This window comes from Coregonus clupeaformis, chromosome 11 (assembly GCF_020615455.1).
Source record: "Coregonus clupeaformis isolate EN_2021a chromosome 11, ASM2061545v1, whole genome shotgun sequence".
NCBI lineage: Eukaryota > Metazoa > Chordata > Actinopteri > Salmoniformes > Salmonidae > Coregonus > Coregonus clupeaformis.
In genome coordinates this window covers 7,292,528-7,317,340 of record NC_059202.1, presented here as the reverse complement: position 1 = coordinate 7,317,340, position 24,813 = coordinate 7,292,528, and the positions used below count along the sequence as shown (strand labels likewise).

The following is a 24,813-nucleotide window of genomic DNA, read 5'->3' as shown; positions in this document are numbered from 1 at the left end:
GGCATGTCAAGCCCATCCATTATCTCATCCAATCATGGCTAGCAGGAAGGTTCCTGTCTTTTTCCGTGGCTAAACCAACTAGGCTCATTATTTAACAATTGTATTCGTATTTAGAGACGGCATACAAGTTTGTTATTAAGGAACATGAAAGTTCACGTTCCAGAAGGCATTTCTGCCAAAAAACACATTGATAAAAAAAATACGTTTAAGTTCAAATGCCTCTCCTGTGAACTAGTGACGTGCGACATACGCCTAGTTTCCTGAAACAAGTCACATATGCTTCTGTTTTTCAACACCAAACACACCACTGGTATGCATGGTCAGAAAGCTCATGTCATCTGGACGTAATAATTTCCCAAATGTTTTTGAGCATCCAATATAGCTCAGTATTTATATAATTTATTTTATACAGTATTTTTTCTCATCTTTATCAAGGGTGCCAATAATTATGGACCTGACTGAATATGTGATGGGTTGTATGGGATACATCCTAAGGGTTTTATAGAGTACATCCTAAGGGTTGTCTAAGTACTTGGAGAGTTGGAGGTGGACTGTGGTACTCTTCAGGCCAGGGTGGGGTGTCACCGTGGACACAGTGGAGCAGAACATGGGTCTTTGGAACTTCTTACGAGGTCTCATAGGGAAGAGAAGGCTAACTTGTGGTTAATCATATATGAATGCTAAATGCAGGCCCCCAAGTGGGGGCATACAGAGCAAAGGAAATCATTCCAGCCAGTTGCCATGGCCACCCATACATAAAATTTATGAACGCATGACTAAGTCACTTCAGATAAAAGCGTCTGCTAAATGGCATATATTACTATTATTAAGACCAATCTGGATTTCTTTTCTAGGACATCTGCATTCATTCTGAACATGCTGCCAGTGAATATTGGGATGCCGACAGGGAAGGTATACATTTGAAATACAAATACATATTTTGTTAAATAATCTCTCACCAGATTAACCATTTACAACTAATACAGCTGCGGAGGGCAGTCTGACAATCAAACAGCACTTTGAGAAACTAACAAATTGAAATATGAATTGATGAAACTGATCAAATGTCTAATTACCAGACGTGGGACCAAGTCACTATTATTCGAGTCACAAGCAAGTCTCAATGTCCGAGTCTCACGTCGAATTCCAAGTCGAACAGGCAGAGTCTCGAGTCAAGTGCAAGTCGCGCATTCTAAGAGCAAGTCAAGTCACAATTCATAAGAGGAATAAAATACAAAAATTAAGATAAATTATAGATAGATACATAGATACACAGTACCAGTCAAAAGTTTGAACACGCCTACTCATTACAGGGTTTTTCTTTATATTTTTTACTGTTTTCTACATTTTAGAATAATAGTGACGACATCAAAACTATGAAATAACACATATGGAATCATGTTGTAACCAAATAAAGAGGTAAACATATCAAAATATATTTTATATTTGAGATCTTTCAAATAGCCACCCTTTGTCTTGATGACAGCTTTGCACACTCTTGGCATTATGTAGAAAATTGTAAAAATAAAGAAAAACCCTTGAATGAGTAGGTGTCCAAACGCTTTGACTGGTACTGCATTCGGAAGTTATTCAGACCCCTAGATTTTTTTCCACATTTTGTTACGTTACAGCGTCATTTTAAAATTGATTAAATTACTTTTTTCCCCCTCAATCTACACACAATACCCCATAATGACAAAGCGAACCGGTATTCAGAACCTTTTGCTATGAGACTCGAAATGGAGCTCAGGTGCATCCTGTTTCCATTGATCATCTTTGAGATGTTTCTACAACTTGGAGTCCACCTGTGGTAAATTCAATTGATTGGACATGATTTGGAAAGGCACACACCTGTCTATATAAGGTCCCACAATTAACAGTGCATGTCAGAGCAAAAACCAAGCCATGAGGTTGAAGGAATTGTCCGTAGAGCTCAGACAGGATTGTGTCGAGGCACAGATCTGGGGAAGGGCACCAAAATATATCTGCAGCATTGAAGGTCCCTAAGAACACAGTGGCCTCCATCATTCTTAAATGGAAGAAGTTTGGAACCACCAAGACTCTTCCTAGAGCTGGCCACCCGGCTAAACTGAGCAATAGGGGAGAGAAGGGCCTTGGTCAGAGAGGTGACCAAGAACCCGATGGTCACTGACAGATCTCCAGAGTTCCTCTGTGGAGATGGGAGAACCTTCCAGAAGGACAACCATCTCTGCAGCACTCCACCAATCAGGCCTTTATGGTAGAGTGGCCAGACGGAAGCCACTCCTCAGTAAAAGGCACATTACAGCCCGCTTGGAGTTTGCCAAAAGGCACCTAAAGACTCTCAGACCTTGAGAAACTAGATTCTCTGGTCTGATGAAACCAAGATTGAACTCTTTTGGCCTGAATGCCAAGTGTCATGTCTGGAGGAAACCTTGCACCATAACGACAGTGAATCATGGTGGTGGCAGCATCATGCTGTGGGGATGTTTTTCAGCGGCAGGGACTGGGAGACTTGTCAGGATCGAGGGAAAGATGAACAGAGCAAAGTACAGAGAGATCCTTGATGAAAACCTGCTCCAGAGCACTCAGGACCTCGGAAGGTGAACCGTCGCCCCCAGTCTAACAGGACAACGACCCTAAGCACACAGCCAAAGCAACGCAGGAGTGGCTTCGGGACAAGTCTCTGAATGTCCTTGAGTTGCCCAGCCAGGGGCCAGATTTTTTTAAGGGGGTAGATCAGCTTAATATTGCAGATAGATTGTAACTTCCATCAATGTAATTGTCTGCATCAATTCCAATCCCCCATGTTTTTGTTTATTTATTTATATACACTGCTCAAAAAAATGTAGGGAACACTTAAACAACACAATGTAACTACAAGTCAATCACACTTCTGTGAAATCAAACTGTCCACTTAGGAAGCAACACTGATTGACAATACATTTCACATGATGTTGTGCAAAAGGAATAGACAACAGGTGGAAATTATAGGCAATTAGCAAGACACCCCCAATAAAGGAGTGGTTCTGCAGGTGGTGACCACAGACCACTTCTCAGTTCCTATGCTTCCTGGCTGATGTTTTGGTCACTTTTGAATGCTGGAGGTGCTTTCACTCTAGTGGTAGCATGAGACGGAGTCTACAACCCACACAAGTGGCTCAGGTAGTGCAGCTCATCCAGGATGGCACATCAATGCGAGCTGTGGCAAGAAGGTTTGCTGTGTCTGTCAGCGTAGTGTCCAGAGCATGGAGGCGCTACCAGGAGACAGGCCAGTACATCAGGAGACGTGGAGGAGGCCGTAGGAGGGCAACAACCCAGCAGCAGGACTGCTACCTCCGCCTTTGTGCAAGGAGGAGCAGGAGGAGCACTGCCAGAGCCCTGCAAAATGACCTCCAGCAGGCCACAAATGTGCATGTGTCTGCTCAAACGGTCAGAAACAGACTCCATGAGGGTGGTATGAGGGCCCGACGTCCCACAGGTGGGGGTTGTGCTTACAGCCCAACACCGTGCAGGACGTTGGCATTTGCCAGAGAACACCAAGATTGGCAAATTCGCCACTGGCGCCCTGTGCTCTTCACAGATGAAAGCAGGTTCACACTGAGCACATGTGACAGAGTCTGGAGACGCTGTGGAGAACGTTCTGCTGCCTGCAACATCCTCCAGCATGACCGGTTTGGCGGTGAGTCAGTCATGGTGTGGGGTGGCATTTCTTTGGGGGGCCGCACAGCCCTCCATGTGCTCGCCAGAGGTAGCCTGACTGCCATTAGGTACCGAGATGAGATCCTCAGACCCCTTGTGAGACCATATGCTGGTGCGGTTGGCCCTGGGTTCCTCCTAATGCAAGACAATGCTAGACCTCATGTGGCTGGAGTGTGTCAGCAGTTCCTGCAAGAGGAAGGCATTGATGCTATGGACTGGCCCGCCCGTTCCCCAGACCTGAATCCAACAGTGCACATCTGGGACATCATGTCTCGCTCCATCCACCAACGCCACGTTGCACCACAGACTGTCCAGGAGTTGGCGGATGCTTTAGTCCAGGTCTGGGAGGAAATCCCTCAGGAGACCATCCGCCACCTCATCAGGAGCATGCCCAGGCGTTGTAGCGAGGTCATACAGGCACGTGGAGGCCACACACACTACTGAGCCTCATTTTGACTTGTTTTAAGGACATTACATCAAAGTTGGATCAGCCTGTAGTGTGGTTTTCCACTTTAATTTTGAGGGTGACTCCAAATCCAGACCTCCATGGGTTGATAAATTTGATTTCCATTGATAATTTTTTTGTCATTTTGTTGTCAGCACATTCAACTATGTAAAGAAAAGTATTTAATAAGATTATTTCATTCATTCAGATCTAGGATGTCTTATTTTAGTGTTCCCTTAATTTTTTTGAGCAGTGTATATACACACACAGTGAGGGAAAAAGTATTTGATCCTAGGTTTATTTGAACAGTGAGAGACAGAATAACAACAACAAAATCCAGAACAACACATATCAAAATGTTATACATTGATTTGCATTTTAAATGAGGGAAATAAGTATTTGACCCCTCTGCAAAACATGACTTGGTGGCAAAACCCTTGTTGGCAATCACAGCGGTCAGACGTTTCTTGTAGTTGGCCACCAGGTTTGCACACATCTCAGGAGGGATTTTGTCCCACTCCTCTTTGCAGATCTTCTCCAAGTCATTAAGGTTTCGAGGCTGACGTTTGGCAACTCCAACCTTCAGCTCCCGCAACAGGTTTTCTATGGGATTACGGTCTGGAGACTGGCTAGGCCAATCCAGGACCTTAATGTGCTTATTCTTGAGCCACTCCTTTGTTGCCTTGGCCATGTGTTTTGGGTCATTGTCATGCTGGAATACCCATCCACGACCCATTTTCAATGACCTGGCTGAGGGGAGGTGGTTCTCACACAAGATTTGACGGTACAAGGCCCCGTCCATCGTCCCTTTGATGCGGTGAAGTTGTCCTGTCCCCTTAGCAGAAAAAACACCCCCAAAGCATAATGTTTTCACCTCCATGTTTTACAGTGGGGATGGTGTTCTTGGAGTCATAGGCAGCATTCCTCCTCCTCCAAACACGGCGAGTTGAGTTGAAGCCAAAGAGCTCGATTTTGGTCTCATCTGACCACAACACTTTCATCCAGTTCTCCTCTGAATCATTCAGATGTTCATTGGCAAACTTCAGACGGCCCTGTATATGTGCTTTCTTGAGCAGGGGGACCTTGCGGGCGCTGCAGGATTTCAGTCCTTCACGGCGTAGTGTGTTACCAATTGTTTTCTTGGTGACTATGGTCCAGCTGCCTTGAGATCATTGACAAGATCCTCCTGTGTAGTTCTGGGCTGATTCCTCACCGTTCTCATGATCATTGCAACTCCACGAGGTGAGATCTTGCATGGAGCCCCAGGCCGAGGGAGATTGACAGGTATTTTGTGTTTCTTCCATTTGCGAATAATCGCACCAAATGTTGTCACCTTCTCACCAAGCTGCTTGGCGATGGTCTTGTAGCCCATTCCAGCCTTTTGTAGGTCTACAATCTTGTCCCTGACATCCTTGGAGAGCTCTTTGGTCTTGGCCATGGTGGAGAGTTTGGAATCTGATTGATTGATTGCTTCTGTGGACAGGTGTCTTTTATACAGGTAACAAGCTGAGATTAGTAGCACTCCCTTTAAGAGTGTGCTCCTAATCTCAGCTCGTTACCTGTATAAAAGACACCTGGGAGCCAGAAATCTTTCTGATTGAGAGGGGGTCAAATACTTATTTCCCTCATTAAAAGGCAAATCAATTTATAACATTTCTGACATGCGTTTTTCTGGATTTTTTTTGTTGTTCTTCTGTCTCTCACTGTTCAAATAAACCTACCATTAAAATTATAGACTGATCATTTCTTTGTCAGTGGGCAAACGTACAAAATCAGCAGGGGATCAAATACTTTTTTACCTCACTGTAAAAAGGCATTTAGCTCGTTTGGGAGTTCTGAGTCACCTCACGGATGGGTATCCCTTGGTAATCCGTTATCTTCTGCAAGCCCTGACACATCCGAGGAGCCGGTGTAATAGGATTCCACCTTGGCAGGTAGCCTAGTGGTTAAGAGCGTTGGGCCAGTAACCGGAAGGTCGTTGGTTTGAATCCCGAGCCAACTAGATGAACAATCTGTTGATGTGCCATTGAGTAAGACATTTAACCTTAATTGCTCCTGTAAGTCACTCAGGATAAGAGTGTCTGCTAAATTACTAAAATGTATAGCGTCCTGTTGCATGTTTGATGTCTCTGAGGTCGTAAATAAATAGGCAAATATATATAAAATACAAAATGTAGGCTATACGTAGCCTATTAAAATGTATAATAAATATGTATTTTTTTCCATTCAGTTCAAACCTCACTTTGAAAACCACTGTGCTAGCTCACTTAACCGGTGTTGACAGTTCGCTGATCCAATCAGAGGGGCTGAGTGTTCGTTTCACTAGCCAATCGGTTGCACGTAATATTTTTATTTGTTTGCAAGTCGATGCTGCGGCTACTGTCTGGCTGTGTGGAGAGCCACAAAATGAGTGACAAAACCTGGCTAGAAAATTTCAAGTCAAAGTCGAGTCCCGAGTTGAGGCTGCAAGTCAAGTCATTTTATTTATCAAGTCGAGCCTCAAGTCATCAAATTTGTGACTCGAGTCAGACTAGAGTCCAAGTCATGTGACGAGTCCACACCTCTGCTAATTACTAACTGCACAATTCACATCACTCAGCACTTACCTTGTGGGAGTAAAGAAGCAGATGTTGCTGAAACCCACAGACTCCTGCGACGCGTTGAGCATATCTGAAATCAAACAGAGGTTGTTTAGAGTCATAGCCATCAGAAAACCCTTTCAAGCTAAATAGTAGCCAATGTTAATACTGTGTGCACCACTAGGTGTAAATTATAAATTGATTGTTGCCAGTGATCGCATTGAATGATCGAGAGCAATGTATTTACTGTAGCCTATACAGTGAGGGGAAAAAAGTATTTGATCCCCTGCTGATTTTGTACGTTTGCCCACTGACAAAGAACTGATCAGTCTATAATTGTAATGGTAGGTTTATTTGAACAGTGAGAGACAATAACAACAACAAAATCCAGAAAAACACATGTCAAAAATGTTATAAATTGATTTGCATTTTAAATTAGGGAAATAAGTATTTGACCCCCTCTCAATCAGAAAGATTTCTGGCTCCCAGGTGTCTTTTATACATACTCTTAAAGGGAGTGCTCCTAATCTCAGCTTGTTACCTGTATAAAAGACACCTGTCCACAGAAGCAATCAGATTCCAAACTCTCCACCATGGCCAAGACCAAAGAGCTCTCCAAGGATGTCAGGGACAAGATTGTAGACCTACACAAGGCTGGAATGGGCTACAAGACCATGGCCAAGCAGCTTGGTGAGAAGGTGACAACAGTTGGTGCGATTATTCGCAAATGGAAGAAACACAAAAGAACTGTCAATCTCCCCTCGGCCTGGGGCTCCATGCAAGATCTCACCTCGTGGAGTTGCAATGATCATGAGAACGGTGAGGAATCAGCCCAGAACTACACAGGAGGATCTTGTCAATGATCTCAAGGCAGCTGGGACCATAGTCACCAAGAAAACAATTGGTAACACACTACGCTGTGAAGGACTGAAATCCTGCAGCGCCCGCAAGGTCCCCCTGCTCAAGAATGACCCCAAGAACACCATCCCCACCGGAGGTGGAAACATTATGCTTTGGGGGTGTTTTTCTGCTAAGGGGACAGGACAACTTCACCGCATCAAAAGGGACGATGGACGGCGCCATGTACCATCAAATCTTGGGTGAGAACCTCCTTCCCTCAGCCAGGGTATTTAAAATGGGTCGTGGATGGGTATTCCAGCATGACAATGACCCAAAACACACAGCCAAGGCAACAAAGGAGTGGCTCAAGAAGAAGCACATTAAGGTCCTGGGGTGGCCTAGCCAGTCTCCAGACCTTAATCCCATAGAAAATCTGTGGAGGGAGCTGAAGGTTCGAGTTGCCAAATATCAGCCTCGAAACCTTAATGACTTGGAGAAGATCTGCAAAGAGGAGTGGAACAATATCCCTCCTGAGATGTGTGCAAACCTGGTGGCCAACTACAAGAAACGTCTGACCTCTGATTGCCAATAAGGGTTTTGCCACCAAGTACTAAGTCATGTTTTGCAGAGGGGTCAAATACTTATTTCCCTCATTAAAATGCAAATCAATTTATAACATTGTTGACATGCGTTTTTCTGGATTTTGTTGTTGTTATTCTGTCTCTCACTGTTCAAATAAACCTACCATTAAAATTATAGACTGATCATGTCTTTGTCAGTGGGCAAACATACAAAATCAGCAGGGGATCAAATACTTTTTTTCCCCTCAATGTAAATATTGTGGAAAACCATCAGAGGACAAGCTAAAACAGAAAATGCATTCTAACTTTTATTGAAAATGTTCACGGTACAAGTCATAGCAATGCCAAATGTGTTACCCATTTATTCAAATCCACTACCAGAGCAAAAGGAAATGCATGCATTGGCCGGGAATCGAACCCGGCCTCCCGCGTGGCAGGCGAGAATTCTACCACTGAACCACCAATGCTTTACATGCTAGAATTTCCCTGCTTATGGCTTAAAAAGGAACTTCATTCCACAAAATAATCTAGCCTGAGAGTGACCACCAACCAGAGTGAAGGGGAGGAGCACAGCAAACAAGTGACTGAGTATGTCAAAGCAGGACGGCGGATTTTCTCAGCACAGAGACTCAGACTGAATGAGCATGTATAACAAAAGGTACATTGAGAACAGAACCCTGGACTCTCACAGACTTTGAGTACCTTAAATACTCCTGCTGTTGACCTGCTATTGTCAGGGAGAAGGGGGGGTTACCAGCAGCCTAATGTGATTACAGGCTGATGGCAGCTTATGGCGCATTCTTCATACACTACTTCCCCTCACTCACCCTAGATGGCGGGGGGAGGGGGAGGCAGAGCAAACATGTGCAGGCAGGGAGGGTATGGCTCAGAGCACCTTAGCAGGAGGAGAAGAATGACTCATCTCCCCCTTCCCTCACCTTTTCTCCTCCAGGCAGTCCTCCCCTCTCCCTCTTCTCTGGCCAACCCCTTAGTGACGTGGCTCTCGGTCTCGTTCAAAAGAGCAGGATACACCCGATACTCATCTAAGCATGGGTGGTACAGTGGTAGAATTCTCGCCTGCTGCACGTGAGCCGGGTGGCCCGGGTTCAATTCCCAGCCAATGCATAATACCTTTTTTAGAGATTCCTCCTTCAGATAATACTATATAAACCAAACATTGAAAGGCATTCGAGGCACAGTTGTGAAATATTACACATTTATGAAGCTATATTCACTCCAGATGCTGTTTGAGTACAGACACAGTTTGTCAAATACAATTCTTATCAGTCTAAAAACAGAGGCACAATTTTGATAGCTGTACTACAGAACTACGCTACGAGCAAGGACAAATTTGATAGGGCCACAGATGTGGATATTATTGGGTGTATGACTGAATATTATTAGCTCCAATCTCTACAAAAAGCACTTTCAACCATAAACGGTTGGGCAAATAAGTACATGTAAAGACACCAAATAACCAATATACCCAGATAAATAGGGCAGGATATGTGAAAGTATGTATGAGAGTCAGGCATACATAGAAATGCACATGGATAGTATTGGACTAGAGTTTGCTAGCTAAGTAGCCAATTCTGGCTTGCTAATGACGATACATCAGTCATGGGTCCAAAGAATCATGCAAATGGTACTGAACTCATTAACAAAATCATGTTTTGACATTGTAGTGGCTATTGCGGTTTTGGTTGTCTGTTTGTTTTGCTTAGTGACTTTGCGAATATCATCTTTTTTGGCATTTAACTCTGATCTAACTAGCTGCATCTAATCCGGTTTAGGCATGTTGACTGATGTCCCAAATTCCCATGAGAATTTGCACACTCACGGATACGGAGCCTCAGAAATAAAAGATCCGGTCATGGATTAGGAGCCACTCCCAATTTTTTTTTTACTGGCCTACACACAATATCCAATAATGTCAATTGTATTATGTTTTTTAGAAATGATTAGAAATTAATTAAAAATGAAAAGTCAATAAGTATTCAAGACCTTTGTTATGGCAAGGCTAAATAAGTTCAGGATAATAAAACAATGTCTTAAGTCACATGGACTCACTGTGTGCAATAAGAGTGTTAAACATGATTTTTGAATGACTAACTCATCTCTGTACCCCACACATACAACTATCTGTAAGGTCCTTCAGTCGAGCAGTGCATTTCAAGCACAGATTCAACCACAAAGACCAGGGAGGTTTTTCAATGACTCGCAAAGAAGGGCACCTACAGTGAAGAAAAAAGTATTTGATCCCCTGCTGATTTTGTACCTTTGCCCACTGACAAAGACATGATCAGTCTATAATTTTAATGGTAGGTTTATTTGAACAGTGAGAGACAGAATAACAACAAAAAAACGCATGTCAAAAATGTTATAAATTGATTTGCATTTTAATGAGGGAAATAAGTATTTGACCCCCTCTCAATCAGAAAGATTTCTCGCTCCCAGGTGTCTTTTATACAGGTAATGAGCTGAGATTAGGATCCAGGCTCTGTCGCAGCCGGCCGCGACCGGGAGACTCATGGGCGGCGCACAATTGGCCCAGCGTCGTCCAGGGTAGGGGAGGGAATGGCCGGCAGGGATGTAGCTCAGTTGATAGAGCATGGCGTTTGCAACGCCAGGGTTGTGGGTTCGATTCCCACGGGGGGCCAGTATAAAAATATATATATTATTCACTAACTGTAAGACGCTCTGGATAAGAGCGTCTGCTAAATGACTAAAATGTAAATGTAAAATTAGGAGCACACTCTTAAAGGGAGTGCTCCTAATCTCAGCTTGTTACCTGTATAAAAGACACCTGTCCACAGAAGCAATCAATCAGATTCCAAACTCTCCACCATGGCCAAGACCAAAGAGCTCTCCAAGGATGTATAAGGGACAAGATTGTAGACCTACACAAGGCTGGAATGGGTTACAAGACCATCGCCAAGCAGCTTGGTGAGAAGGTGACAACAGTTGGTGCGATTATTCACAAATGGAAGAAACACAAAAGAACTGTCAATCTCCCTCGGCCTGTGGCTCCATGCAAGATCTCACCTCGTGGAGTTGCAATGATCATGAGAACGGTGAGGAATCAGCCCAGAGCTACACAGGAGGATCTTGTCAATGATCTCAAGGCAGCTGGGACCATAGTCACCAAGAAGGACTGAAATCCTGCATCGCCCGCAAGGTCCCCCTGCTCAAGAAAGCACATATGCAGGCCCGTCTGAAGTTTGCCAGTGAACATCTGAATGATTCAGAGGAGAACTGGGTGAAAGTGTTGTGGTCAGATGAGACCAAAATGGAGCTCTTTGGCATCAACTCAACTCGCCGTGTTTGGAGGAGGAGGAATGCTGCCTATGACCCCAAGAACACCATCCCCACCGTCAAACATGGAGGTGGAAACATTATGCTTTGGGGGTGTTTTTCTGCTAAGGGGACAGGACAACTTCACCGCATCAAAGGGACGATGGACGGGGCCATGTAACGTCAAATCTTGGGTGAGAACCTCCTTCCCTCAGCCAGGGAATTGAAAATGGGTCGTGGATGGGTATTCCAGCATGACAATGACCCAAAACACACAGCCAAGGCAACAAAGGAGTGGCTCAAGAAGAAGCACATTAAGGTCCTGGCGTGACCTAGCCAGTCTCCAGACCTTAATCCCATAGAAAATATGTGGAGGGAGCTGAAGGATTGAGTTGCCAAATGTCAGCCTCAAAACCTTAATGACTTGGAGAAGATCTGCAAAGAGGAGTGGGACAAAATCCCTCCTGAGATGTGTGTAAACCTGGTGGCCAACTACAAGAAACGTCTGACCTCTGTGATTGCCAACAAAGGTTTTGCCACCAAGTACTAAGTCATGTTTTGCAGAGGGGTCAAATACTTATTTCCCTCATTAAAATGCAAATCAATTCTTCTGTCTCTCACTGTTCAAATAAACCTACCATTAAAATTATAGACTGATCATGTCTTTGTCAGTGGGCAAACATACAAAATCAGCAGGGGATCAAATACTTTTTTCCCTCACTGTATTGGTAAAAAAACAAACAGACATTGAATATCCCTTTGAGCAGGGTGAAGTTATTAATTACACTTTGGATGGTGTATCAACACACACAGTCACTACAAAGATACAGGCATCCTCCCTAACTCTGCCGGAGAGGAAGGAAACCGCTGAAGGATTTCACTATGAGGCCAATAGTGACTTTAAAACAATTACAGAGTTTAATGGATGTGAGAGGAGAAAACTGAGGATGGAGCAACAACATTGTAGTTACTCCACAATACTAACCTAAATGACAGTGAAAAGAAGGAAGCCTGTACAGAATAAAATTATTCTGCATCCTGTTTGCAATAAGGCAATAAAGTCAAACTGTAAAGAAATTAACTTCATATCCTGAATACAAAGTGTTACGTTTGGGGCAAATCCAACAAAACACATATTTTCAAGCATGGTGGTGGCTGCATCATGTTATGTGTATACTTGTCATCGGTAATGACTTGGGAGTTTTTTAGGATAAAAAAAAATTAATAGAGTTAAGCACAGCCAAACCCTAGAGGAAAACCTGGTTCAGTCTACTTGACAACAGATACTGGGAGACAAATGTACCATTCAGCAGGACAATAACCTAAAACACTGAATGTTTGAGAGGCCTAGTTAGTTTTGACTTAAAATCGGTTTGTAAATCTATGGCAAGACTTGAAAATCGCTGTTTAGCAATGACCAACAACCAACTTGAAACAGCTTGAAGAATCTCAAAAATAATAATGTGCAAATATTTTACAATCCAGGTGTGCAAAGCTCTTGAGACTTACCCAGAAAAAAAAAAAATCAACTGTACTCACTGCCAAAGTTAATTCTAACATGTATTGACTCAGGGGTGTGAATACTTACGTAAATTAGATCTGAATTTCATTTGCAAACATTTCTAAAAACATGTCATTAACTTGATCATTATAGCGCATTGTGTGGAGATGGGTGAGGAAAATCAATTAAATCCATTTTGACACCAGGCTGTAACAACATGTGGAATAAGGGGTATGAACACTTTCTGAAGGCGCTAAATGTCCCTCACAGTCCTCTCTGAGGTTGGAGCAGGGGACTGCAATACTACAGGGTCCGTGGAGCAGTTGTTGTAGGGGGGTTAAGTGCCTTTCTCAATGGCACGACAGCAGGCGATGGCATCTAGGATTTGATACCAGCAACCCTCCAGTTGCCAGCTCACTTCCTGCCAGACATTACGCGTCAGCCCTGGGATTCATGTAGTCGGCTAACACCTAACTCGAAGTCCTCCTGAATTCAGAGACTGGAAAGGCAGTTTTGATGTTGTCGGCACGATGCATCGATAATGAAGGGCTGGCACAATCACTGTATAACCGATTCCCGGCCAATGCAAATCACATTTAATACTTTACATTATCCAAATCTGCATAATGCATTTGGAAGTCCGTTAACACTAAATACGGTACATTAAGGCAACATCACATCCTGATCATGAATTCCAAGAGGCATGTCCAGCACATTCCTCTCCCAGGACAGACGCACAGAAGCATAGATTACACACAAAACCAACAGCACAGTGCACTTTCCATTAGAGCAAGACATCCATCTTATTAATTTATTTATTCGTCCAATTGTACACACAAGGTCCAACGGAAATTAGAATTTGACCGCTTTAACCCAAGCCCTCCGAAAAGACACATGTACAGGTTGGAGAGGTGAGAGCAGGGGGCTTCCATACTATGGGGTCTGTGTAGAAGTTGTTGTAGGGGGATTAAGTGCATTGCTCAAGGGCACAACGGCAGGCGATGGCATCTAAGATTTTACAACAGGACCCGTCCAGGACCGTCACAGCCCTAGTCGGTTCTCCTCCATGTCTTTCTCACTCACACAGAGCCCCCGAGCGCCACCCACTGTCATTACAACTATTGGATTTTTCAAATCCAAACAACGAGGTCTCAACCCCACAGGAAAACCCCCCAGAACCAATCCATTTAAAAACCTAGTGTTAAACGGGATTTGAAATGTCTGTACTTTTTCAATACTAGAACAATGACTACAAAATGTACACAATAAGCAGGGTGTCAGAATAGAAAAAGGTAAACATTTTGACACTGGCCCAGACCTAAGGCAAAACATTTTCCCCTTTTTCGAATTGAGTCACAGCAACCTGCTGTAAACAATGACAGGATTTAGGAATAAAATTACCTTGATTCAATTCTCCTCCCTGTTCACCTTGGAATTAACAACCATCCTTGTCATGCAGGCCAATTTGGACAAACTAAAACAAAGCATCACTAGTGGTAACTTACCGTTAGTATCCCCCTCGGTCTTTGGCAGGCTGTCTTCTCTAGGTGGGCTGTCACCGCTTCCAGCTTCTTCTTCATCCTCATCATCTTCAGGGGTCACCAGCTTCATCAGGCTGTGGTTGCAGGCACTGGCAGCCTCTTTGGTGCCTGGACAGGATCAGTGAAGGATACAAACCTCCAGAAACAGAGCTAGGGCGCCATCTGGTGGCCAGATTTGATATACGCGAGCACTCGCTCGTGTAACTCCTATCTTACAGTAAACAACCATTACCAAGTTGTTCAGTGAAAAAAGGCCTAATAGTTACCATTCTTTGCTAAAGCATCAAGTTATACATTCCATCTGACACCATGATGTTTCTATAAAAAACTATTGTTGCAGGACTATACTGTATGCTTGGCGCCGGAGGGGATGGCTGCCGTTTTATGGACTCTTAACCAACCGTGCTTTTTAGTTTTTTCGCATTGTTCGTAAATTATTTTGTACATAATGTTGCTGCTACCATCTCTTATGACCGAAAAGAGCTTCTGGACATCAGAACAGCAATTACTCACCTTGAACTGGGTCGGATGAGAGGGATTTGCTCCAGACACCCGACAGGGCCCTCATCCCCGTCATTCGCAGTAAAAAGAAAATAAGATATCGCGGAAGGAGATCAGGGTGCCTGGTAAGGAGCCGGCAACGAGTGGCTAATCTGCCTTTGCCATCTATACTATTGGCCAACTTACAATCGTTTGATAATAAAGTGGACGAACTACAAGCACGTATATCCTATCAACGGGACATTAAAAACTGTAATATCTTATGTTTCACCGAGTTGTGGCTGAACGACAACATTAATAACATACAGCTGGCGGGTTATACACTATTGGCAGGATAGAACAGCAGCCTCCGATAAGACATGTATATTTGTAAACAGCTGGTGCACGATATCTAAGGAAGCCACTAGGTTTTGCTCGCCTGAGATAGAGTATCTCATAAGCTGTAGACCACACTATCTACCAAGAGAGTTTATCAATATTCTTCGTAGCTGTCTATTTACAAAACACCAGTCTCAACGTCAACAGTGAAGAGCGACTCTGGGATGCTGACCTTCTAGGCAGAGTTGCAAAGAAAAAGCCATATCTCAGACTGGCCAATAAAAAGACAAGATTGAGATGGGCAGTCTGAGATATGGCTTTTGTACATACCCCAACCAGAAGCCATGGATTACAGGCAACATCCGCACTGAGCTAAAGGGTAGAGCTGCCGCTTTCAATGAGCGGGACTCTAACCCGGAAGCTTATAAGAAATCCCGCTATGCCCTCCGACGAACCATGACACTGGCAAAGCATCAATACAGGACTAAGATCGAATCGTACTACACCGGCTCCAACGCTCATCGGATGTGGCAGGGCTTGCCAACTATTACAGACTACAAAGGGAAGCACAGCCGCGAGCTGCCCAGTGACACGAGCCTACCAGACGAGCTAAATTACTTATTTACTCGCTTTGAGGCAAGTAACACAAACATGCATGAGAGCATCAGCTGTTCCGGACAATTGTGTGATCAAGCTCTCCGTAGCAGATGTGAGTAAGACCTTTAAAACAGGTCAACATTCACAAGGCCGCAGGGCCAGACGGATTACCAGGACGTGTACTCCGAGCATGCGCTGACCAACTGGCAAGTGTCTTCAATGACATTTTCAACCTCTCCCTGACTGAGACTGTAATACCAACATGTTTCAAGCAGACCACCATAGTCCCTGTGCCCAAGAACACTAAGGTAACCTGCCTAAATGACTACCGACCCGTAGCACCTACGTCTGTAGCCATGAAGTGCTTTGAAAGGCTGGTCATGGCTCACATCAACACCATTATCCCAGAAACCCTAGACCCACTCTAATTTGCATACCGCCCCAACAGATCCACAGATGATGCAATCTCTATTGCGCTCCACACAGCCCCTTTACACCTGGACAAAAGGAACACCTACGTGAGAATGCAATTCATTGACTACAGCTCAGCGTTCAACACCATAGTGCCCTCAAAGCTCATCACTAAGCTAAGGACCCTGGGACTAAACACCGCCCTCTGCAACTGGATCCTGGACTTCCTGATGGGCCGCCCCCAGATGGTAAGGGATGGTAACAAAACATCTGCCACGCTGATCCTCAACAAGGGGGCCCCTCAGGGGTGCGTGCTCAGTCCCCTACTGTACTCCCTGTTCACCCATGACTGCATGGCCAAGCACGACTCCAACATCATCATTAAGTTTGCCGATGACACAACAGTGGTAGGCCTGATCACCGACAACGACGATACAGCCTATAGGGAGGAGGTCAGAGTCCTGGCAGTGTGGTGCCAGGTCAACAACCTCTCCCTCAACGTGATCAAGACAAAGGAGATGATTGTGGACTACAGGAAAAAGAAGAGGACAGAGCACGCCCCCATTCTCGTCGACGGGGCTGTAGTGGAGCAGGTTGAGAGCTTCAAGTTCCTTGGTGTCCACATCACCAACAAACTAACATGGTCCAAGCACACCAAGACAGTTGTGAAGAGGGCACGACAAAACCTATTCCCACTACCCTCTGTAGTGCCTTGCGGTCGGAGGCCGAGCAGTTGCCATACCAGGCAGTGATGCAACCAGTCAGGTTGCTCTCGATGGTGCAGCTGTAGAACCTTTTGAGGATCCATGCCAAATCCTTTCAGTCTCTACAGCTGCACCATCGAGAGCATCCTGACTGGTTGCATCACTGCCTGGTATGGCAACTGCTCGGCCTCCGACCGCAAGGCACTACAGAGGGTAGTGCGTACGGCCCAGTACATCACTGGGGCCAAGCTTCCTGCCATCCAGGACCTCTATACCAGGCTGTGTCAGAGGAAGGCCCTAAAAATTGTCAAAGACTCCAGCCACCCTAGTCATAGACTGTTCTCTCTGCTACTGCACGGCAAGTGGTACCGGAGTGCCAAGTCTAGGTCCAACAGGCTTCTAAACAGCTTCTACCCGCAAGCCATAAGACTCCTGAACGTCTAATCAAATGGCTACCCAGACTATTTGCACCCCCCTTTACACTGCTGCTACTCTCTGTTTATTATCTATGCAGTCACTTTAATAACTCTATTAATGTACCTATTACCTCAATTACCTTGACTAACCGGTGCACCCGCACATTGACTCGGTACCGGTACCCCTGTATATAGCCTCGCTATTGTTATTTTACTGCTGCTCTTTAATTATGTTGTTCTTTCTTAAAATTGCATTGTTGGTTAAGGGCTTGTAAGTAAGCATTTCACTGTAATACACCTGTTGTATTCTGCGCATGTGACAAATAACATTTGATATGATTTTGATTTGATACTAAGCTTAACGTGATGAAGGATACTCTTTTTGCGGTCGTCGTAGGACAGGCAGGGCAGGACAGCAGTCAGGATGCCAGAGGAGTAGGGCAGGACCACCCTCCCAGCCAGCTGGATAAACTCCCTCATCCACGTCATGGCTGTCAACTGGATTAGGTCATTAGCTAGAAGGACAGAAAGAGAAAGTCATTCTGGAGCCAGGTGGGGACTTTGATAAGACAGAGAACTTGGAAATGGTTCTGTGATAACTTGTTAGAAACTTTCAGGCGAATATCAAATCACTCCTGAACTTTCAACCTTCATTCCACTAGGGATAACTGTGTAAGTCATATTTTTGTCTAATGGATAGAACAGGCCTAGATCGCACCACAGTGGCATTTTGAAAGTGGGTGCTTAAAAAAAACAGAACATAAATTAAAAACAGTCAATTTAAAAACAGAAGATATTCAAAGCAATGCAAGCTCTCCCTGCCACTAATATCAGATTTCCTTGCAGCATTAGAGCAGATCAGTTCTTCTTTCCTCATTGGCTAATGAGTCACACTACCCCTGTGATGGTTATAGTGTGGTGAATGCTGGGTTCCTCTTACACACACTAAGCCCAGCTACGATCTATGGTCCTGTTTTTAAAATCGGTTTTCCGTTAAAACGAAAAACAATTACAAAATTCCACATCAGTTTACAATGCAGAATGTTCCTATTACGTATGCATGACCACTAGGGGCAGGCAAATAAGTTCTATACACCGCAACCCTTTACAGACATAAATAGAACACAGCTACAGTAACATGTCAAGAGACAATTGATAACTTTACAGACAATAAAATAAAATAAAAAGTGCAGCCTCAGGTCTGTACCTTCTCAGACAGTAGAATTCTGCTCCGGCATAAAATGTTCTGTATTTTTTCCCTAACAATAAACGTTGCTGGTTGATGTGCTGCTGTGTTGTTTTTTATGGTATGGTAGCTAGATGTTTTATTTCTACTAAATGTCTTGATAAGTCACGTTATTTAACAAACTTTAAAGTACTTTTTTAGTGGTATACACACAGGCTGCACGCAGCAGCTCCCGATTATTTGATTGACAGTTCTGGTTGCCTACTGATGGATTTTAGTCCCGCTTTGGAAGGAGCATTCCTTTACAGACATGTAAATGTAAGTAAAATGTCCATTCATACCACTAGAAAAGGTTGTGTCTGCATTTTTTTTTTAAACGTAGTATAGCCTACACGAACAGACAGAAAAGAAAAAAAAACATGTGGTTGCGCTTTCAAGGGGCCACATTCCATTATGTCTGAAAAGCGTAATCGATACAGGTTCCGGTAGCCTACTGTAAGTTAATATTTGGTAAATACGAAGAGTAGGCTACTCCGTGCTCGCAAGACTGGCCCGAAGACATCGGTGCCATGAATAGGCTAGGATATTCTACACGCAACAGACCGAAGACACATTTGCATCATTAGCGAAGAGAGAGCAGGCAGGCCAGCGTGACGGAGAGAGGCGCAGAAGCGTGCTCATATGTTTTGGTGATCTGCATCTAGCAATGTCTTGTTTTGCAAATTCACCAAGTAGCCCAAAGTTCGACTCATCCTCTCTGGTTTTATTTGAATTACACAACTTCCCCAGGCTACTGATGTTTTCATCACTTGACCGCGCGTCTTGCTGACCATGTGTCTTTGTGGCTGGGCTATTTCATTTTGTCGTTATAAAAATAAGCTGTTACCGTGTTCCAACACATATGCTTTCTGTTTCAGAGTTGTAACAAAGTCACTCCACGAATAACAGTGATTGCACACTTGAATTTGTGTTTGTGGTTTTTACATACAGCAACAAACTAATTAAAATGCTATTGTGTTATTTGAAATAAAATAAAAATCGTATTCTAATGATACCTAAGACCTTCATAAAAACAACCAAATTATTATTTTTGCGATAGCATACATGAAATCTATTATTTACACTGTTAAAATGTCGTAGTCAGAATGACTGCTCGTTAGCTTGAAGGGGGGTCCATCGAGGCCCAGCGGTTGTAGTGTTAAACCCTAACAATTGCTTACAGATTAATCTAAGGACATATTCCTGAAATTCCACTTTACCAGTTTTAATTAAAGATTTAATGGATGGATCCCCATGTGAAACTTACTGAGTTTGGACTCATCAGAAACCTGGCAATGGATGACCAGGATGTTGGCCATCTCCGCAAACTTGACACTAGAGGGAGTCTTCTTGATCTCCTTCAGGAACTCTCCCAAGACAACTTCACACCTGAAAGACAAGAAACGACAGTCACCGTGTCCTTCCTAGAGTCCAGCAGCATGAGGAGGGGAGAACAGAGGGTTTGGATATGGGAAGAGAAAATAGGAATAAAGGGTTCTTACGTCCTCCGGATCTCTTTGCTGCTGTCCCCTAAGATCTGGAAAAGTCCATCAAGGATTTCTGGCAGGTAGTCCAGGAGGTTGATGTCCGGAACAGATTCCAGAACTAGTATCTGTAGCAGGGGAGAACCAGAGAGACAACCTCAGCTGCTATTAATACAACTACCAGTGTATAACATTTTTCATAACACACTTTTAGGTGGGCTATAGGATAGCCAAAAAACTCCCACATTTGACCAAAACGTTAAAATGGCTATTAAGGAATGGATATGAATTAATAAAGAGTGATGAATAATGATATTGCTGTAAAAGTATAGAAACAGGTCTTATTCTGCTCATCAACAAAATATGTTTTATTGTGACATGGCAATCAGTTGTAAAAGCCATGCACAGACATACTCACCCAGGATATGATGAACTGACGGGCATACTGGTTATTGGAGTAGATTCTCTCACGCAGCAGGGGGACAAACGCCACCAGGTCAAACTTGTTACTCTCTGTCACAATGTCCTGTGAAGGCAGAGAAGTAACATTTTTTGGGGGGTTCATGACCGAACTCATCTCTTACCTTAGCTGCCATTCATCTATAACTGATTGTTCCATTTGTCGCTTTAGCTATACTGAAAGCACTATCGTTAACCACCTAATCTAGCCAAAGCCCATTCTAACCTGACATTACATTTCCAGGAAATGTCTCGACATGGTTTGTACTGGAATCTTACCTTCAACAGTCTGTCAAGGAGTTCAGAGCCACTCTTCACATTGGGGTCAGGATCTGCAGCAAGCTGGAGTAGAGAGCACAACATCAGAGGTAGCCTAAAGACATGTCTTCTCTGGGCATGTCTTCTCAGAGCATTGAGACTCTGGTTACCTTGCTGAGTCCGTCAAAGAGCACGTTAAAGTGGGGCAACACTGCTCCTCTGGCCACTTTCACTATGTTGTAGAGCGCCTCACAGGCATAGTACCGCAGTCTGCTGTCTGAATCATTAAAGCAGGTGAGTACGGGCTCGATAAGCTCCTTCAGGTACAGCCCGGAGTCCTGCAAGTCACACACATTAACACACCAAATACATTAGGGATGCAATCTCAACTTTAAAAAATGACTTAAATGCAGTCTTCTCGAACATGTACAGTCGTGGTCAAAAGTTGAGAATGACACAAGTATTGGTCTTCACAAAGTTCGCTGCTTCAGTGTTATGAGATACTTTTGTCAGATGTTACTATGGTATACTGAAGTATAATTACAAGCATTCCATAAGTGTCAAATACTTTTATTGACAATTACATTACGTTTATGCAAAGAGTCAATATTTGTAGTGTTGACCCTTCTTTTTCAAGACCTCTGCAATCCACCCTGGCATGCTGTCAATTAACTTTTGGGCCACATCCTGACTGATGGCAGCCCATTCTTGCATAATCAATGCTTGGAATTTGTGGGTTTGTGTTTGTCCACCCGCCTTTTGAGGATTGACCACAAGTTCTCAATGGGATTAAGGTCTGGGGAGTTTCTTGGCCATGGACGCAAAATTTCGATGTTTTGTTCTCCGAGCCACTTAGTTATCACTTTTGCCTTATGGCAAGGTGCTCCATCATGCTGGAAAAGGCATTGGTCATCACCAAACTGTTCTTGGATGGTTGGGAGAAGTTGCTCTCGGAGGATGTGTTGGTACCATTCTTTATTCATGGCTGTGTTCTTAGGCAAAATTGTGAGTGAGCCCACTCCCTTGGCTGAGAAGCAACCCCACACATGAATGGTCTCAGGATGCTTTACTGTTGGCATGACACAGGACTGATGGTAGCGCTCACCTGGTCTTCTCCGGACAAGGTGTTTTCCGGATGCCCCAAACAATCGGAAAGGAGATTCATCAGAGAAATTGACTTTACCCCAGTCCTCAGCAGTCCAATCCCTGTACCTTTTGCAGAATATCAGTCTGTCCCTGATGTTTTTCCTGGAGAGAAGTGGCTTCTTTGCTGCCCTTCTTGACACCAGGCCATCCTCCAAAAGTATTTGCTTCACTGTGCGTGCAGATGCACTCACACCTGCCTGCTGCCATCCCGCAGCTGAATCAACTTTAGGAGACGGTCCTGGCGCTTGCTGGACTTTCTTGGGCGCCCTGACGCCTTCTTCACAACAATTGAACCTCTCTCCTTGAAGTTCTTGATGATCCGATAAATGGTTGATTTAGTTGCAATCTTACTAGCAGCAATGTCCTTGCCTGTGAAGCCCTTTTTGTGCAAAGCAATGATGACAGCACGTGTTTCCTTGCAGGTAACCATGGTTAACAGAGGAAGAACAATGATTTCAAGCACCACCCTCCTTTTAAAGCTTCCAGTCTGTTATTCTAACTCAATCAGCATGACAGTGATCTCCAGCCTTGTCCTCGTCAACACTCACCTGTGTTAACGAGAGAATCACTGACATGATGGCAGCTGGTCCTTTTGGCAGGGCTGAAATTCAGTGGTAATGTTTTTGGGGGATTAAGTTCATTTTCATGGCAAAGAGGGACTTTGCAATTAATTGCAATTCATCTGATCACTCTTCATGACATTCTGGAGTTTATGCAAATTCCATCATCAAAACTGAGGCAGCAGACTTTGTGAAAATTAGTATTTGTGTCATTCTCAAAACTTTTGACCACGACTGTATATTAAGTAGATGCATTTACATGAAATGTTGACGCACTTATCCAGACGCACTTACAAACTTGTAACTTGTTGGAACGGGGGAAAACAAAAGCATTTTAAAAAAAGCATGATATGCAAACTACAAAACAACCCTGTGTAATGTATAATGCGTTGCAGATCTGTGTATGGGCGCCCAGAGGCCATTACCTTTCCCAGGGCAATGGAGCATGCTGCCAGGCCTATGAGGCCTCCTTTGCGGCTGTGGGGGTGCTGGGACAGGGCGAACTCTGAGGCCAGGATCTGGATAACATGTCTGATCTGGGTAGAGTTGTTCTGAGCCACAAACTCCCTCACCAGTCTGTGGATTAAGGCAACAGAGAAAGGCTATGTTCATGAACATACAGAAACAACTGTCTAGCGAGATTAGGACACACAATAATCAGAGTAGTGTTCAATCCTGGTCCTGGGGATACACATGGTGTGCAATGCAGGCTTTAGCCCAAAACATTTGCCTCCACTGATCAACTAGGCTTAGGCCTAATCATAAAGACATTGATGAGTTTAATCAGGAGTGTTAGTACTTGGCTAGAACAAAGCCTGCCCACAGTCTGTCTCCAGCCATCAACTTATCATACAATGCAGCGACAACCCAATCAGGGGCCTGTGGCAGGACCACCTAATGCTCCATAATCCTTTCCCATTTTAACTTGAGTGTCACATGATGCCTTTTACATGTCCCATGAATGGAAACACAAGGACAAACCAGTATCATGTGCCTGAAAGAATGCAGGTTTCCCTATTTAATTTAACTTAATAAAAAGGCCTCAACTTTCAAAATCCAGAGCATTTCAATTAATCATTTGATGGCAGTGGGTGACATCTCATATGGGTTCTCAAGAGATTGCTTACCATGTGTACTGCCCACAGCCAAACCCAACTTAATTGAAATTCTATGGAGTGTGTGACGTGATGGTCACATTACTGTACAAACCCTTCCCACTAGCTGACTCGTACCAACTATGCCAGTGATGCACAGGTATGAGACAGACAAGTAGCCTTGGGTGGGCAAAAACTTTTCGGAAGGCTATATATTACCTCCTACAAACACAAAACAATATACTTTCACCAGAATCATGTGCAAGAAGGACAACTCACTTTTCAATCTCTAGAGCAGCAACCTTCCTCTTCTCGTACAGTTTGTCGTTGAGTGCTCTGACAATATTTGGGGTCAAAGGCGAGAAGTCTTTCTCGGTGTTCATTTTCAGAGGCTTTAGCGGGGAACTTGACAGTTCGGTTAATAATCAGGTGCACGTTGTTTCATAAACTCACCCTAAACTATTCCAATAACGACGCAAATCAGAAAGAAAATAGACCCCGATACCCAACCTGAGAATAGCAGGCTTCGAAGCCGAATTATATTTCAAAGCTATCTTTGTTTTAGAAAATTGGGATAACCTGTTACGACGGCGCGTGGAAAGATGTTCGTTGCGAAGATACCTATTGACAATATGAAGCGATTCGTCCTAAGAGACTTGCTCATGTAGCCATTTTCCTGGCTCACATGACTTCCTTGAAGGGCGGGTAGTCAAGCACAGATCTGAAGCTCTGTTTTGAACGTCACTTGCAAATGAACGGGAGGGGTGGGGCGCTTTAACATCAGGGCTGCGTTCAGTATGAAAAAACGTAGTGGAAGGTTCAATTAAACGGAAACGGTGCTAAAGACCAGCTGAAAAACGGGGAGGGGTGGTGTTTTGATTTCAATGTGCACCGCTGCCATTTGAACACGTCACTAATAGCTTCAAGCCACACCCACCAAACGGAACAAACGTACAAATGTCTGTCAAGAACGTACAGGTGCGTTTTGGGTGAAATGTGTCGTTCAGTACAAACCATTTCGTAACGTAGCAAACGTTCAACCGCACCCCCAGAATGACGCACAGGCACTCTCACTGGATAATAAAAAAACAGTCCATTTTTACATTTGGAATGGGACACCACTTGTGTTAAATGAACTTTTCATCACTGTTGCTGAAATGTGTAGGCTAGCTGTTTTT

At 44.0% G+C, this 24,813-nt stretch overlaps 1 non-coding gene and 1 pseudogene across 1 annotated transcript; both read right to left on the bottom strand.

Annotated features, from left to right (window-relative positions):
• The window catches only part of LOC121576931, a 41,206-nt pseudogene extending 16,720 nt beyond the window's left edge, over positions 1-24,486 (bottom strand).
• On the bottom strand, positions 8,524-8,593 carry trnag-gcc. Its single transcript has one exon. It is a non-coding gene; the product is annotated as a tRNA-Gly (tRNA).
• Positions 24,487-24,813: the final 327 nt, after the last annotated feature.